The sequence below is a fragment of the Harpia harpyja genome, chromosome 19, assembly GCF_026419915.1.
Source record: "Harpia harpyja isolate bHarHar1 chromosome 19, bHarHar1 primary haplotype, whole genome shotgun sequence".
Lineage (NCBI taxonomy): Eukaryota > Metazoa > Chordata > Aves > Accipitriformes > Accipitridae > Harpia > Harpia harpyja.
The window spans coordinates 3522220-3537608 of NC_068958.1; the positions used below are offsets into that span (position 1 = coordinate 3522220).

Below are 15389 nucleotides of genomic sequence, written 5' to 3' on the forward strand. Positions count from 1 at the left end.
TGAGACCGAGAGCAAGGGGGATGGAGAGGAAGAGAGAAGCCAGAGTCAGGGAGAGGGAAGGCGGCTGCTGCTAAATTTAAGACTGTTCCTATGACACCTGGAGACTGCTGTGCTGGTGTCAGTCCTGTTGGAACTGAGCAGGTAAACACTGAGCTGTGGCTCTTTCTTGTAATGCTTTATCTTCGTGTTCAGTTTGTGGGACCTTCTGTAGTGCTTCGGGCAGACGCAGACCTGGGAGAGAGGCTGCACTGAGATATTTCCTAGCTGGAGGCAGGATGCGCCAGAAGACTTTCTGGAGGGCTCGAATCTGATGGGTATCAGGAGGCTCTTCCAGGGGTTTGGGCTGTTCAGAGAAGCAGCCAGTGATCAGGTTGCCTCCCCAGAGTCATCTTAAATTGTCTGACCTTTCTTTCCATATGTCTATATGAGTCTTTTTGTTAAGCTCTAGGGCCCTTCTTTTCTTTAGCTCCTCTTCTCTGACTCAGGTGGGCTGGTTGCACAGATGCTGCATGAGCCAGGAGAGATTTAAAAAACACTCTCCCAAATCTAGAGGTGCAGCAGAGCCAGAGCCAAGGCTCTCATGAGTTTTGCAGTGCAGAGCCCTGACACGCTGTTCCTTGCTGGGACTTGGGTGCTAGCATGGGAGGCAGGGAAACAAATGGGTAGATAGAAAATCTCTGCAAAGTAACTGCACAGAGATGGTGGGGGGAGGCAATAGCGTTTTCTGGCTTGCACTGCCTCTGCTGCATTCATTGCCTCAGAAGTAAATTATCAGTTTCTTCCTTAAATATTAACAACTGCCAGGTAATGAATTCCCCCTCTCTGTTTTATAATGGCACTAAAATTGGGAATTGCCTTGGTTTTCTCTGTAATTATCCAATGAGAGCGTATGAGTGAGAGGGAGGCACGGCAGAGCTGGGCCTTGCGGGCTCTGCTGCAGGCAAGTGTCATGCCTGGGGGACTGAACCCAGGCACGACCCTTCCCAGTGGGCAGCTCCGGTGTGCGGGGCTGGGGCTGCGCAAGCAGCTATGTGAGGCTTATGGTTTTATGATCCTTCATTAAGTTACTTTTTCTCATGCAGGGGGGTAGGTTTGGGAGGTAGGCTAGCATACACAGTTGGAGTAAAAGCCAGAATTACCTGCCAGGCTCCTCGGCATCCCACGGAGGAGAAGCTGGTCCTGGTGAGGTGTGGTTGGGAGACTGTGGGGAGGGAGCAGTGTCTGTGGCAGGGAGAGGTGAGGCAGGAGCCATCCTGATCCTCCAGGGTGCTGGGGACAAATGCTGCACTTGCCTCTCTCTGGGGAGCCCCTCCTCAGTGCGGATGGCACCTGCATTTCGGACCACTCTGTGACTCGAGGTTTGGTTTTGTGAGAGACCAGTTGTCTTCAAAGAGCTGTGCACGGTTCCCTGCACTCTCTCTGCACAACAGTCCGCGTTGTGCCAGTCCAAGGTTTTCCTTTGCATCCTCTGCCTTGCTTATCTGGGTGGCCAGAGGAGACTTCCTTAAAATCAGCCCTGCAGAGTCCAGAAATAGGAGTCCAGAGACTCTGCCTTAGATGCCTTGGGTGTAATGTAGATGGCTGCCTGGCTTGATTTGAGAAGCAGCAATCATCTCTTCTACCCACAGCTTTAGCTTATGAGAAGGATATGGGCACCGGCTGCTTTAAGCACCCTTTGCAGCCGGGTCCCAGGGGTGTGTCTGCTCAGAGCAATGGGCTTTTCAGCACCGAGGAGACTCTCAGTTGATGCTGTTTTCATTTTGGAAGAATGACAGCTCTGCTACGGAGCCCCTGAAGGTTGCAGGGAATGGTTTTGACATTTCTTAATTTAAGCCAGAAAAAGGCCAGACTGTGATCTCTGGGTCACCTGTGAATATTTGGCCCTTTGGGCTGCTGAAGCAGGAGAAATGACCCCTGCAAGGTGCGCTGCGCAGCACAGGACAAGTGTTAACTCTTCTCTCCCCTTTGTCCTGCAGATGATGTGGAGGACAAAAGCTAAGTAGAAAAGAGAACCTGTCACCACTTAAGAGGCAGATAACTCCCACGCACTCTGTGGGACAGGACTGATGTTGGCAGGGCAGATGGTATCTGTATGGGCCACAGCTTGATCAGTATCCTTTATCTGGGGTGGAGGTGGGTGAGGACTGCTTGCTCAGGGCTTGTCCCAGAGCTGCCCTTGCAGTGACCTGCCCACATTTTGCTCTGAACAGAAGCAAGGCAGAGGTGTCGCTGCCTCTAGGCCTTGTCCTTGGTGAGATCTTCAGTGCTTAAGGTCCCAGACAGAAAGCTGAATTCCTTATCTTCCTGTCTGTGGGATATTCTTGTTACTGGTACACCCCCTTTCTGCTTCTTCCTGCTATGCCTGTCCCTTGTTTCTCCTCCTCCCAGGCTGAGGACAGGTTGTGAATCAAAGCTGTGCTGTGGAAAGGAGATAGGAGGCAGGATTTAACACAAGCCTGTGCTTGTGCATCAACTGAGTGCAGAAAAAAGGAAGGTAATGGCTGCCCCATGTGCAGGAGGGCTGTCCAAGCCCTCAGGTGTGCAGAAGTTACACCAAGGACCCCCAAGGTCTGGATGCTTCTCAGATCCCTTGGGCTGAGGATCAGAGGAATGTATGAAAGCATGTCGGAGAACCCCATAGTCCATCCATAACTGGCTAAGTGTGGAGGCCAGTTTTGGAGCTAGACAACTGTAAGAAAGAGCCTCTTACCAGAGGAACCTGCTCTAGGAAGGAGGTAAAAACTGAACTGGTTCTCCAAGGTCCCCCAGCAGACCTTTGTTGGAGGTTACGACAGAAGGTCTGCAGACCGGCTAGTCCAGTGGTCCAGGCTGGAGCTGACTAACCAAGCTACCGAAATACATTCTTCTTCCCTTGACTCACTGTAACTGAGTTTTCAGTTATTGGCACTTTGAAGCCATAATTGAGGTCTGCTTTCCTCCTTGCACAGCCTTTTCTCCCAGCAAATTGTCAGCCGTCGAGTGGTATGAGACAGTAAAAGAGATGTTACGCTCACTATTTCCTAGAAACTGTCACTTTAAAGAGAACAATACTAAAAACAGGGATGAATTGAAGCCAGACCCAGAGCAATAAAACTCAAAATGTTTGACTTGTCTCAAAATCTGGAACTCTTAATTCATTTCTAGGGTCTCTGCGGTGCCTGGGGCACTTTGTACGTTCACAGTTCTGGCCTCTCGCATTTAATAAACTGCACATGCCAGAAGAGCTTAAAAAAAAAAATCTTAGCTCAGGTTCTCTTTGGATGTAAATCAGCATAACTCTGCTTAAATCACTGGAGCTACGATGACACCAGATGACACAGGGGCCTCTGGTGACTGGGGATTTTGTTTGGTTTTCTTGCATGACTATCTCTTGCTCAGGCAAATGCAAGTGTTTCACCGGGGTGCCAGCAGTGACCTGTATGTGTGGCAGCACCAGGGACTGAGCTCCCAGCCGTGGCTGGAGGATCTGGCATGTAAGGATGAGCGCCTGATGGATCCGGCCGGTCTCTGTGGGTGGACTGAGGCTGGGAAGGGAGTGTAGTCTGGTTGTGCTTGCTGGAGCCGTGCTGTGTGTTGTTCTATTGCTTGGTGGGTCTACGTAGATAATCTTATCTGTACTAGTAACTTGTGTTTCTGTTTATATGAACTATATTTAAAAACAAGGAAATGCACCCTAATAATATGGGCTTTGGGTTTCGTTTAAGGACAGACCTGTAGCAGTGCAGGAGCGTGTGTAATCAGACCAGTTTTGTCTGTATCTTATCTTTGATAGTGGCTGTTACCAGCTGCTGAACAGGGCTCCAGCACTGGAGGCTCTCCCAGAAGACACAAACACAGCACAACCTTGGAGCAAGTTTGGCTTTTGTCTGTTATTGCCCAGCTTTGGAGAGGACAGATTGCAGCCTGTGAGCAGCTTGTCCAGTGTGGTCACTTGGGCATCCTGCCCAGGGGCCACCCCGCTGCCTTCGTTCATCACCAGCGCAGCTCCGTCCCCAGCATTCGTTGGCGGTCAGGCAGGAGCGTTCAGTGACCCAGGCGACGGGCAGTAACCTCCTCTGGTAGGAGGTTGTTCTCTAACCCACTGCTTGTGGATAGACATGCTCCCATCCAATGCCAGCCCTCTCTTCTGGATTTAGGATAGTCTTGGGGTGAGCAGAGGTTTTGGGGTCTCTCTGGGTTCTCTTTGTGTCTGTGCTTGGACTAGGTGCAGGAAACTGAGGCTCCATGGGAGCTGGCTGAGGGTCCTCCATGGTTGCAGGAGTAAGGAGAAAGATGTGAATCCATAAATCAAAGGAGCCTGAAATGAAGAAGGTTCAAGTGCTGTTTCTTGGAGCTCTCATGATAAAAAACCGTTGTGGCAGCAGGAAAGTTCCCTCTGCCCCTGTATGAGTGTGAATGCAGCTGTCGGTGAGGGGGGATGTCAGGGTTAGAGGTGCAGGCAAGCAAATCCCAGCTGGACAGGAGAAGGTCACCCTGCTTTTGGCAGTCACTGCTGGCTGCCTGCTGGGCAGGGCACAACCTGCGTCCGGGGTTAATGTGGCAATCACGAGCCTCTGCTCGCACCTCACCTTCAGCCTGCGTCCACATTTCCCATTAGCAGTGCTATTTTTGAGCCTCCCAAGGCAATTAACACCAATTAATCTAAAAAAGCCTAAATAATGGTTTTTCAGAGCCCCCGGCTCCTTCCTGTTCCCCATGCGGCCCCAGAAGACTGGAGCCCGAACCTGGCAGAGAGCTGAGCCCGGTTAAGTGCTTTGTATGCAGGGAGTGTGGGGGAAGCTTCTTGGGGAGATGTGCAGTTAGAGAAGGGCCCCGAACTATCCCGTGGATCCAACTTTTCCATCCTGGATTGTGGTGTCTGTGCCACAGAGAGGTGCAGTTCCCTGCAGTGCTCGTTCTGCTGGAGGAGAGGGGGAACCAGTTTCTGCAGATCGGTGCAGCCCTCTCTTGAGAGCCAGCAAAGAGTGAGCCCACTGAATATGCTTGGGTGCAGGAGGTGCAACTCCCCTGGGACGTGCAGAAAAGTCCTTGGAGGATTTTTTGCCTGTATCTAAAGCCATTTGCATCCTAGTATTCTCTGGGAACTGTCATGTGGAGCAAATCAGCCTCCCTGTCTTTGCCTTCCCCAAATGGGGTGTAGTTTCATCTTGCCCTTTTAACTAGCACGTACCAGAGCAAAAGCTGCTTTTTGCTGATAGGAGAAGCTGTTTCTGTGTTTGCATGTGATTTTTGTCTTACCTGTTTAAGCTCTTCTGAGAAGGGCTGTGTCTGACTATCGTTGAAATGGTAAACCCATGGGTACCAGCCCCAGCATCCTCCCTGCCCCCAGCAGGGCCAGGATTTCATGTTTTGTGGGGTGCCTTGCATAACAAGGCCTTGATCTTAAGCGCAGCCTTCAGGCATTACTGGAATATGAGTAAATAATAATTAAGATTTGGGCGTTTGCTGCAGCGAAGGGTGTTTATATGAAGGTTAGATGTGCGTTATGGGTGCTAATGTAGATGGGTGTGTGCGGATCCACCGACTAACTTCACCTGATTGTTACTACCCCGGTAAAGGTGCTGCATCTGTTCAGCTGGTTTTTAAAACAACGCTATGCTAAGAGCAAGTAGGTGTCTAAACAGAAGTACGTTTCAAGAAAGCAGCACAATTTTGGCAATCCAGAGACAAGTAGGCTTTTTTGCAAAGTGTTTTCAAAGCAAATTGTCAGTAGGTTCCAATTTCAGATGCACCGAGCGCAGTATATTGTGGGGAGGAGGGCATATCTGCTGCTGGGGGAGCGTTGGATCATTTCCATCGCTGAAGAGGAGCGTCTCCTTCACTGGCAGCGGGCTTATAGGCACCTGTCTCCTCCATCACCTCCTACTCCTCGGTAGGGCTGGAAGTGGGGAGGTGGTGGTGCGGACTAGTGGATGCAGTAGGTGACTCGGAGTTGAGCACTATATATTAACCTTGGCTTCTGTGCTAATTAATCAAGAATATGGGTTATATCCTTTAAAGCAACGGAGTTATTTCGGTTTAGCAAATTACTGCTGCTCAGCTGAGACTCAACAGCTGAGTGTGGTCCTAGTTCCACCTCCCTCCAACTGCAAAGTAAATCACTGCAACTAGTTTCAGCTAAAACATTGTGCTTTGCTGCTTGGGTGTGTAACGGTGTGCACAGCCAGGTACCGCAGCTCTGTGTGAGGGTGGGCATTGGTTATTCTCCAAGAACTTACTGCTTGCTGGCATCTGTCTATATAACCTGACTGGTTTCGACCAAGTAGTTCAGGTTCACTCCCAGTTTTGGTATTTAAGGGATGCTCCGGGTTTTTGATGGGTCAAATTGGCCTCTGGAGCTTCCCCTCTTCTTCTGTGGACTGGAGAGACTGACCTGGAATGATAATGCTTCTAACTTGTCTCCTTGGTTAGTAATTTAAGCTTTAGGTGCTAAATCTAGGCTTGTATGTTTCTATTAAATGGTGACAGGGAAACCCAGACTGGCAATGGTAACTGCTGTCAAATCCTATGTGGGAAAGTTGCTACATGAACTACAGAATATTGTTGTAGCTCTTTGAGGACTGTTTGAATATGCTGACTAATATATTGCCTCTCAAAGAGAAAATAGAAGTAATTTCCATGCCATGGATGCACTGGTCTCAGCAGTGAGGGCTGGCTACCTGTGATTTCAGGTAGATGACAGTGTAGCTGGGGAAAAAGTGTAAATCCAGAATTAATAAGGTTGTCACACAAGGTGGCCAAATCTGAGCACGTTTGCGCTAGCTTTTCAGGTGGTTGGATCAGCACTGCAAGTAGCAAAGGTGTCAGTAACACTTCAGCCAGACACCCACGCAGGCCTGCCACACTCTGTCTCAAAATAAAAGCAAAAACGATATTGTCACCTGCTATTGATCCAAAGGGGTGGATTTAAGCCACGTGTGGCAGTAGGGCGTGCTCCCAACAGGTCAGCAGTTACTGTATTCAGGAAGGAGGGAGCGTGGGTGAGTTATTTTGATTTTGTTTGAAACAATAAAACCCAAGTTATTTGAAATCTTAACAACAGAACCAGCTTTTAGCACCGGCGTTTATAGGGATGAGTGGGCGAGTTGTTTAAAGGAAGAAAAATCTTTGAAAACAGTCCAAGTAAGGGTGATAATTTCATCCTACAAGGAAAGCGCGGTGTACACGTTGTGTTGGAGCAGTGTGTGAATGGTCTGCACCAGGGGCTGTGGCTGTGCAGTTTGCAAAACACGCTGAAGGGCACCCGCGTGCCGAGGGCACGCTCAGGCGCACGCTCACAGCTCCCTGGTGCGAGACCTGGAGTCTGAAGTTGCAGGTGGTGTCTCTGCAGATCACAGACGGCTCACTCGCTCTCATTTGCTGCATCCTAAACTCAAATGCAAAAAGTTGCTTCCTCTTGCTGTTTCAAGCACTGACCTCTTGTCTGTGGGCTCTGCTCCTGTGTTGTACCTTTCTCCTGCATTTCACCCTCAATACCAGCTTCAAATGTCCCCTTTCATAGCTGTCCTAAGTCAACTCAGCTCTTCAGATAAGGGGCAGAGTCTCAGTTCTGGTTCATTCCCCTCTTACCCCTCTCCACCAAAGTATCCCCTTAACTCAGCTCCCCAGCAGTGCAGCAGCAGGGAAACGGTGGCCGCAGCACAGACGTTCTGCTCGCGAGAGCTGCAGCAATGTCTCTGCCCCCACACCGAGCGTGACAGCAAGCAGATCGGCTGTGCCCTGCTCCTTGCCCTTCCTTGCGCCGCCTTTCCCTCCTCAGTTGCTGTAGCATTTTAAAAAATTAAATCGCAAACTAAATTGAAGTTTAGTATGTGAGCTCCCCAGGCAGCAGCTTAGTTTGAGGCTGATTCCCAGTTGTCTCTTGCCTTCCATAGCCTGTGGCACCAGAACAAAATAGGTGCAGAGTAATTGCCTTTTGCCCGCTCTGTCCTGATAGTAGGATTTTGCAAGGTCCTGTGTGATGGAGAGTTGGCTGCTTCTCCTGGCACATGACAGTTGGGGCTGCCCCACAGGACAGATCCTGGCCAGCATCACTGGTGCTGTGGAGGGTCTTCTTGCATGTCTGCAGCATCCCCACCGTGGCGGTTCTGCCCGTCTCTCATTAGCACAGGGTGTTTTTTCACTTGTTGCTTCAGAGCTTGTGTTTGCCCCTGAGCACAGCCTGACCCCCTCCCTGTCAGCCAGGTCGGCCTCGTGGGCACCGATGGATTTGCAGTCCCCGATCACGGCTGCCCCAGCCCTGCTGCTCTCCTCCTGGAGATGCTTTATGCATCCGTGATGCCTAGTTCTTTGGTTCAGGATTGTTGCGAAGCCCAGAGAGGCTTCCCAGCCCCTCTTGGTGGATAGGAGGGGTCTGGGGGCTGAGACCCTGTGTGCAGCCTGGCAGCGGGCAGGGGCCAGAGCCAGGTACCGAGCCAGGAGTCCTGATCTCGGGGCCCCACACAGTTTCCATGTTTCTAATTACTGTGTGGCTCCTGGAAATAAATTTACTGGTATGGAAAGGCACAGGCAGTCCCCAAAAGCTGCATTTGTTCAGGATAAAGAAACTTCCTACTTTTGCAATGAAAAATGAGACTAAAGTGTAAGAGGACGGTGTGGACAGAGAGCCGAGAGTGCCAACGGGGCTCTGTCCTCATTTTGCTGCTGCCCTGCCAGGTGGCCTTTGGCAAGCTGCTTCTCTTTCCAGTGACCCATTTCACTGTCAGAAATCCACATTTCACATTCACGTTTCACAAATGGGAGGTAAGAGCAGCTCTTTGGCTGCTACATAGCATTTCCATCTTTCCATGTTTAAAACCTTATTGCAATTAGAAATGTCCCTCTGTTAAACAGTGGTACATTTAAATCAAGAGATGCCTATGGCTGAGCGTCTTTGGCTCTTGCAAAGGATGAAAAAAAAAAATCACATATCTAATAATATGAGGAGCAGGAGGACTATCTGGAGCTAAAAATGGTCCTTCAATATTTTGGTGCTTTAAATTTGAGTGATCATATTGTGTCTGTATGTGCACAGCGCATTTACTGTCGTGGTGCGTGTGCCTGTAGAGCTGAGTGTGTTTGCAGATGTAGTTTAGGAAAATTGATCCCAATCTATTTTTAAGGTAAAGTGTGTGTGGTGGGTAGGAGGTGAGGAGGTGGAAGGAAAGCTAAATATTCGCATAGCTCCACTGTGTGTTTAAGAGCATCATCTAATAACACTAGGATCGTGGCAGTGAGGTGAGGGAGAGACGAGCGCTTCGCTGGAGTCCACCCCCTCGTACAAGGGCACAGGAGTGACTCCGGGAGGAGCGTGGCAAGCAGGGCTGTCGCTTTAAGCTGCATCTCGCACCCAGTGGGTCATTGGTGCTGGCGACGTTCTTCACATGGCTGCGCGCTCCGCATAAATCTCTGCTCCGGCAGCCGGAGCGGAGCTGGAGAGAGCTCTCTCTGGCTGCTAGCGGTAGCTAAAGAGCATCGAAGCGGCAGCCCCGCATCACCAGCCTCTGCCCTGCGAGGTGAGGTTGTTCTCGCCCATGGATATGTAAAAGCTGGAGCCTGGGGAAGAGCTGGCTGCTGAGGTCAGTAAGTAAAACTTGGTTTTTGTTTGTGTTTCCCTTCTGTCCTCTGAAATGAGAGGCTAAATCGGGGGTGAGAGAAGGAGGTAGATACAGAAGAGAGATTTACTCAGGCCAGGGCTTGGATATTGCCTGTGTGTGCTTGGCTTTTTTTAGTTTGCAGGTAGCTTCAGTTTGAACTTTTTATTATTAATATTTTTGCAACTTTCTGGGAAATAGATGCAAGCAGTGCACAGACTGCTTGAGTGTCTGCTGATGTCTTACAGCAGAGTGTGACAAGTGCGGTTGGTGGTTTTCTGTGGCTGGCCGTGCTTACTGGGGGAGGACCGGGTGTCTGCTGGCCAGCCCTGCCTTTTAAGAGGGAGTGTGGCAGCAGTGCTCGAGGATTGGCATCGAAAGGGAAGTGCTGTACTCAGCAAAGACTGGACAAGTTTAACAGCTTTTCTGACTTTGAAGATGACGGTCTCATCAAGGAGTGGAGACTCCAGCTGAGGTGTTGGTGGCTGGGGACTGGTAGAGCCCCGCTCCCGAGCCCCAAGATGATGCTCCAGATGTTTCACCTCCTGGTAAAACAGGCTGCGGCTTTTGGCCACAGGTTTGCTTCCACTCCTGTCCTCCAGCCTCCCCCTGACTTCTGCGAGGCTTTCCGCAAACCTGCCCGCCGGTGCCTTTCACCAGGTGAAGCGATGAGCTGGGGAAGTTAGTTCAGTGCCTGATGTACCTGCGAGGTGAGGGGGTTTGGGGTTGCGGCCATGCCAGTGGTGCTGGCCCCCGTGGTGGGTTTGTCCAGGGCGAGGTGTTGGGGTGATGCAGGGATAGAGAAAAGCCGCGTGGAGGGGACTGGCAGGCGGTGGGGCCGTCCGGTATAAAGTGCTCCCAGCACTGGCAGTCAGCAGCACCACCCCAGCCCCACTCGTGCCTGGTGACTTTGAGGTTGGCTGCCTTGAAAATAGAGGAGGTAAGCAGTTGTGATGTATCTGCTTTATAGAGGGAGAGACAGATAAGGCATGGCACGCGGGTGTAGATGTGTTGGAATGAATATCTGCTAGGCCCTGGGCAGATAAGCGCCTGCTAGAACAAGGGGCAGAATTTTTCCAAGAACTGTCTGCAGTTGAGAGCTTGGCGCTGGGGACCGATCGCTGGGTCCTGTCCCAGCTCTGCCACTGCGTCACTGCGAGACTTGGTCAAGTCACTTCACCTCCGCGTTGTCTCTTCCCTGAAATAAGGTGTGGAGGAGTATTCGTGGTGGACACGTTTAAATGCCAAGGCAGTGCTCTCTGAGGGAGTAATGGTGAAAACTGCTGCATTATCCCTGAACCTGCTGCCATCCTCACCTCGTCCCTGACCTGGCCCACATGCCAGAGCCAGACCACCTTTGAGCAGCAGCTCCTGAGCTGGATCCGCTGTGCCAGACCCACTGGGGTTCATCCGCCACTGGGCAGCGGGTCCTGCCCACACGTAGGGCAGCACCGTCCCCCTCAGAGGGCTGGATGAAGCCGGCGCGAGCGGTCCTTGAGCTTGACAGCTCCTTGCTGCATCGGGGCATGTCTGCAAAAAGTTGAGCCTGGAGGAGAGGAGGGGAACCAAAGGCAGGCCAGCGCCCTGTGGGGACACGAGCTGCGAGAGGAGAAGCCGGTCTGACAGAGTAACAAGGTTTGGCCCTTTGGGTAGCTCATGAGAGCACCTGCAGTTTGGTTTGGTGGGCGAAGCTCCCTTCGAAGGGAACGTTTCACCCATGCGTGGTACAGCAGGTGCTTTTGGCACGTGGCAGTGGCAGGAATCGCTGGAGGATGTGCCGTGGCTCTGCCAGCTCAAAAATCATCTGCCATGGTCCTTGGGGGCCTCTGGAGCCCTGTCCCAGAGCAACCCGGGAGCGTGTTGTTGCATGGCCGTAATCAGACAGGCTTTTGGTGGGGCTCAGCAGCGAATGTGGGGAGAGCTGTATCCCGCCCTGGCTGCTGCTGCTTCCCGGGGAGCCCTCCGGCGCTGCCCAAGCTGACTTTAAACCCTGTGGGGACAGCAGGAAGCTGTGGGAGAAGCCGCCGTTGCCAGAGCTGTTCGGTTGAGGGTATTTCTAAGAGCAGGTGCCCGTGTGTGGTGGGGGAGCGCAGCCGGGGCCGGCGGTGGTGGGTGTGGGGTGCTTGGGTGCCAAAGCAAGATGGGGGACAGGGTGCTCCCCAGGAGCAGCGTTATGGAGCAGAAAGCCATGAAAGAAAAGAAAGAAAACCGTGCAGAAAGCACGGTGCCAGTGGCATTGCCCTGCTCCGACCAAGGACTTACCGCTCCTGGCCCGGGATGTGTGTGTGGGGCCGGGCAAAAGGACACCCCCCCCAAGTGCCTGCCAGGGAGCACTGTGTCCTGCTCCACAGGGCCCTCAGGGATGGAAACACCATGTGAAACTAGCACGGAAATAATTAATGTGTCCTCTGCCGATCCCGGGATGGGGCTCTGGAAAGAGAACGTGTCAGAGAAAGGCTCTTCTCTGCAGAGACCCTGCCGGGCAGCGGCATCCAAGGGTGGAAACCCTGCGGGGCATTTGTGGGCTGTGGCTTTGGGTGTTGGGATGTAGAAAGTGTTTTAGCTCTTGCAATTAGGCCTTCTATATTTGTTTAATGGCTTTCCTGAATCCGAGTGGAAATGGCCAAGGGGGCTTAGGCACAGGAGTCTGTTCTGACTTTGTTTTGCTTTGCATGGGATCACTTCAGCTTTGGCCTCACCTGTCCATCCGGAGCAGCTAATCTGAGGGATTTCCCCATGAGATGCTGGTCTGTGCCCTGCACTCCTGTGCCTGGGGGGCAGAGATGGGCAGCCCAGGACCTTCTCATCCAGAGACTGTGAAAGGTTTTATTTAGTATGAGTGAGAGTTCATCGGAGAGGAAATAGGCTGCGTTTGTGCTCCGCAGGGCAGTGACCTGCAGCCTGGGAGAGGCAGGGGCTTGGGGCAGCCTGAAGAGCTGCTGGTCCCGGCCGAGCAGAGGGATTCCCTGGGGCAGCATCACTGCAGGGAGAGCGGCAGCAGGCACCCAATCACTCCCTGCGGCTGCTCTTCGCTGCCTTTCCAACACCTCAGCTGTGTTTTACACATCCTGAATCCAACCTGGCAGGTTAAACAGCCTGCTCATCCACCAGCAAATACATGTATGCAAAAGCCTGGATGTCTTCCAGCGAGGGAGGCCTGTTTCAGGTGAGCGAGTCCTGCACCCGGGCTGTCCTTAGCCAGGTAGCTCAGCTCTCCGATGAGCTGGCAGTGCCCAGGTGGAAATACCGCTCACAGAAAACTGGAACAAAGCTCTGACCCCCACGTATGGGACCTCCACCTCCCTGGGACGGTGGCCGTCCCTCTTCTGCCAGAGGTTGGGGAGCAGGAGCAGAGGCTCCATGCTTGTCCTTGTACCTGCGTGGGAGAGGCATGTGTGTCTCCATGCCCGTGCCGAGGGCAAGCGTGTTTGCAGCCAAAGCTGCCCTGGGGGTGATCTCTGCAGTGCCAGCAGCCCCCAGGCTGTGGGTGCCAGCAAAAGCCCCAGGTCCCTCTGCCCAGTGCAAATGGGGTTGGTTTCCCTCTTTTTATATGATGGAGGCTGGCTGACCGGAGGAAGGTAACAGTTGGCAGAATTTGGGCAGTTGTGGTGCTAGAGGCAGAGCATGGGGGATGAGGCCAGGCAGGGACACCAGCCATGGGGTGAGAAGTGGTCTTGAGGCTGGAAACCAAAGCTGCTGCCCAGGAACCGTTTAGGGATCTGGGTCTTGGGCCCATGGTGACCGGTTCTTGTGTGTCTGTGCTATCGCGGGACTGTTGCTCAGCCCCGTTAGGGAATGCCCTGGCTCTCGGGAAGCCTCCTGACCATCCTGGATGTGCCAAGCCCTGGGTAAGCACAGCTCAGTAGCAGATGGTGGGCCCCGGGGTGTGATTACGCATCCATCTGCCCTCACAGCTCCTTCCTTGGGGCTAGGAGCAGACTGTGAGCGGAGGGAGCCAAACACTCCGTGCCTTGTCATATCTGGGCATTTTAATTAGAGAGGTGCAGGCCTGGGGCAGCGCTGGAGGGAGCCTGGCGTCAGCGGGTGCTGCCGCAGGCCCTGCTGCACCCCACGTCCCGGGCTGGCGCAGCACGTGCAAGCCCTAATGCTGGCCCGCGGGCACTGGCCTCCTGCCCCTCCGGTTGCCACCAAACTGGGAGGTACCCAGGCATGCAGCCAGCCCCGTCCCACATTCACATGCACTGGCTGCTCTTCCTACTGATTCAGAGCATCCTTTCCTTTCCCAGGCACCTTTTGAGCAGAGATCCCCACATGCAAAATTGCAGGGTCCCTGGCAGGATGCACCCGGGGGGAATCTGGTCTCTGCAGGGGCGAAGCCTGGAGCTGGGGGCTCTGACCTACGCGCTGCCCGGCTGCTCCCTGCAAGGCAAAACTTCTGTGGACCTGTGACTGCTCTGATTTACTCTGTGCGGTTGCAGGGAAGCTAGAGAGAGGCTTGGTGTGAATGAGCCGGCTTCCTCCTCTAGCCTGAAATTTGGGTCACACAAACCAACATAACAGAGCTGTGATAGATGTAGTTCATCCTTGGTTCAAGCCCAAGCAAGCTTTGATTTCCAAGGTGCAACTGTTGATGGTTCAGAGAGTCCTTCTGAGCTGCTATTTCATTAGCGGATTGGCACGTGGAAAGAGGTGAGAGGGGTTTTTCCCCTCCCTGATCAGTTCCCACATTGCTAATGTTCCTCTCTGGCCCGCTGCTAATTTTGACGCTGCCCTAAATAGAAGCTGAGTGCATCTCATCTGCTTCACTTAGCATACAGGAAAATTGTTTTCCTTCATTTACTGAATCCAACTTGCGGCTTTAACCCTGTCAGCACAAGTGTCTCCCCATTGCAGACCTCCCTTGAAGGACTTCGCATGCCTCTGCCCCGATGGAGAGCGCTCTGCTGGGAACGGCACCGCACATGATAGGAGAGGGAGAGCTCCTGGGCTGCCCAGGACGGCCACCAGTAGAGCTGGGAGAGGAGCTTTGCTGCATGAACAGCCAAGGAGATCCCTTTCTCTGCTGAAAGGTCTTGCGCTCTGGCCCGGCTCTCCCTGTGCTCTCTCCATCTCTCTGGCGGGGTGTGCTGCTCCCCAGGAGGGACCCAGTGCTCCTTCCCAGATTGGCCTTCCCCAACCCCAGGCTGGAAAATAGCTCAGCACAGGCAGACCCAGTTGTAGGAGTTTTTGGTTAGTTTCTGTTCTGGTATTTCTTCCAGTGTCTGGTGGGACCAGCTCAGCATGCAGGGACCCTTCCTGAGCCTGGCAGCTGCCCCTCTTATCGCTGTCTAATTTTATATCCCATTCTGAGTGGCTCCTTGGAAAGATCTGCTGTTCCTACTGCAGCGGCTGCTCCAGGGCAGGACTCTGGGTTCGCTCTCCCAGCACGGGGCGCACAGCCCCTCTCTGTGCTGGAACCGGACACAACACAGCGCTTTTGAAAGGCTGCCTTGAACGCAAACCCTTCTGCAGCACGACTTAAATATATCACTGTCTAGTGCAAGGTGCTTATTTGGGGCTCTTGTGCAAGAACTGTTTTCCTGAAAAACTATAATTTTGTGGCATTTGCAGCTCGGTGACTGTTACAACAAGCGGTGTGCTGAGGACACAGGAGCTCCGAAAGGAAGCATTGGGGGTGCAAGGGGCAGTGGCCCGCAAAGGTTAAATTTAGCTGGTTAAAAAGGACGGCTGAGTGCTGGCATGCCTGAGCTCGAGCTGAGCCTCAGCTGGGCACACAATAACACTTCAGCCAGGGCGTCTGCATGTTTTCCCCTCGTCCCTCGTGCTCCCAACCACGGTCCCTCTCTGAGCCCACCC

The 15389-nt window shown here is 52.8% G+C and overlaps 1 protein-coding gene across 1 annotated transcript in view; it reads left to right on the forward strand.

Annotated features, from left to right (window-relative positions):
• Window positions 1-15389, forward strand: part of GPSM1 (G protein signaling modulator 1) — a 60651-nt gene that overhangs the window by 38169 nt on the left and 7093 nt on the right.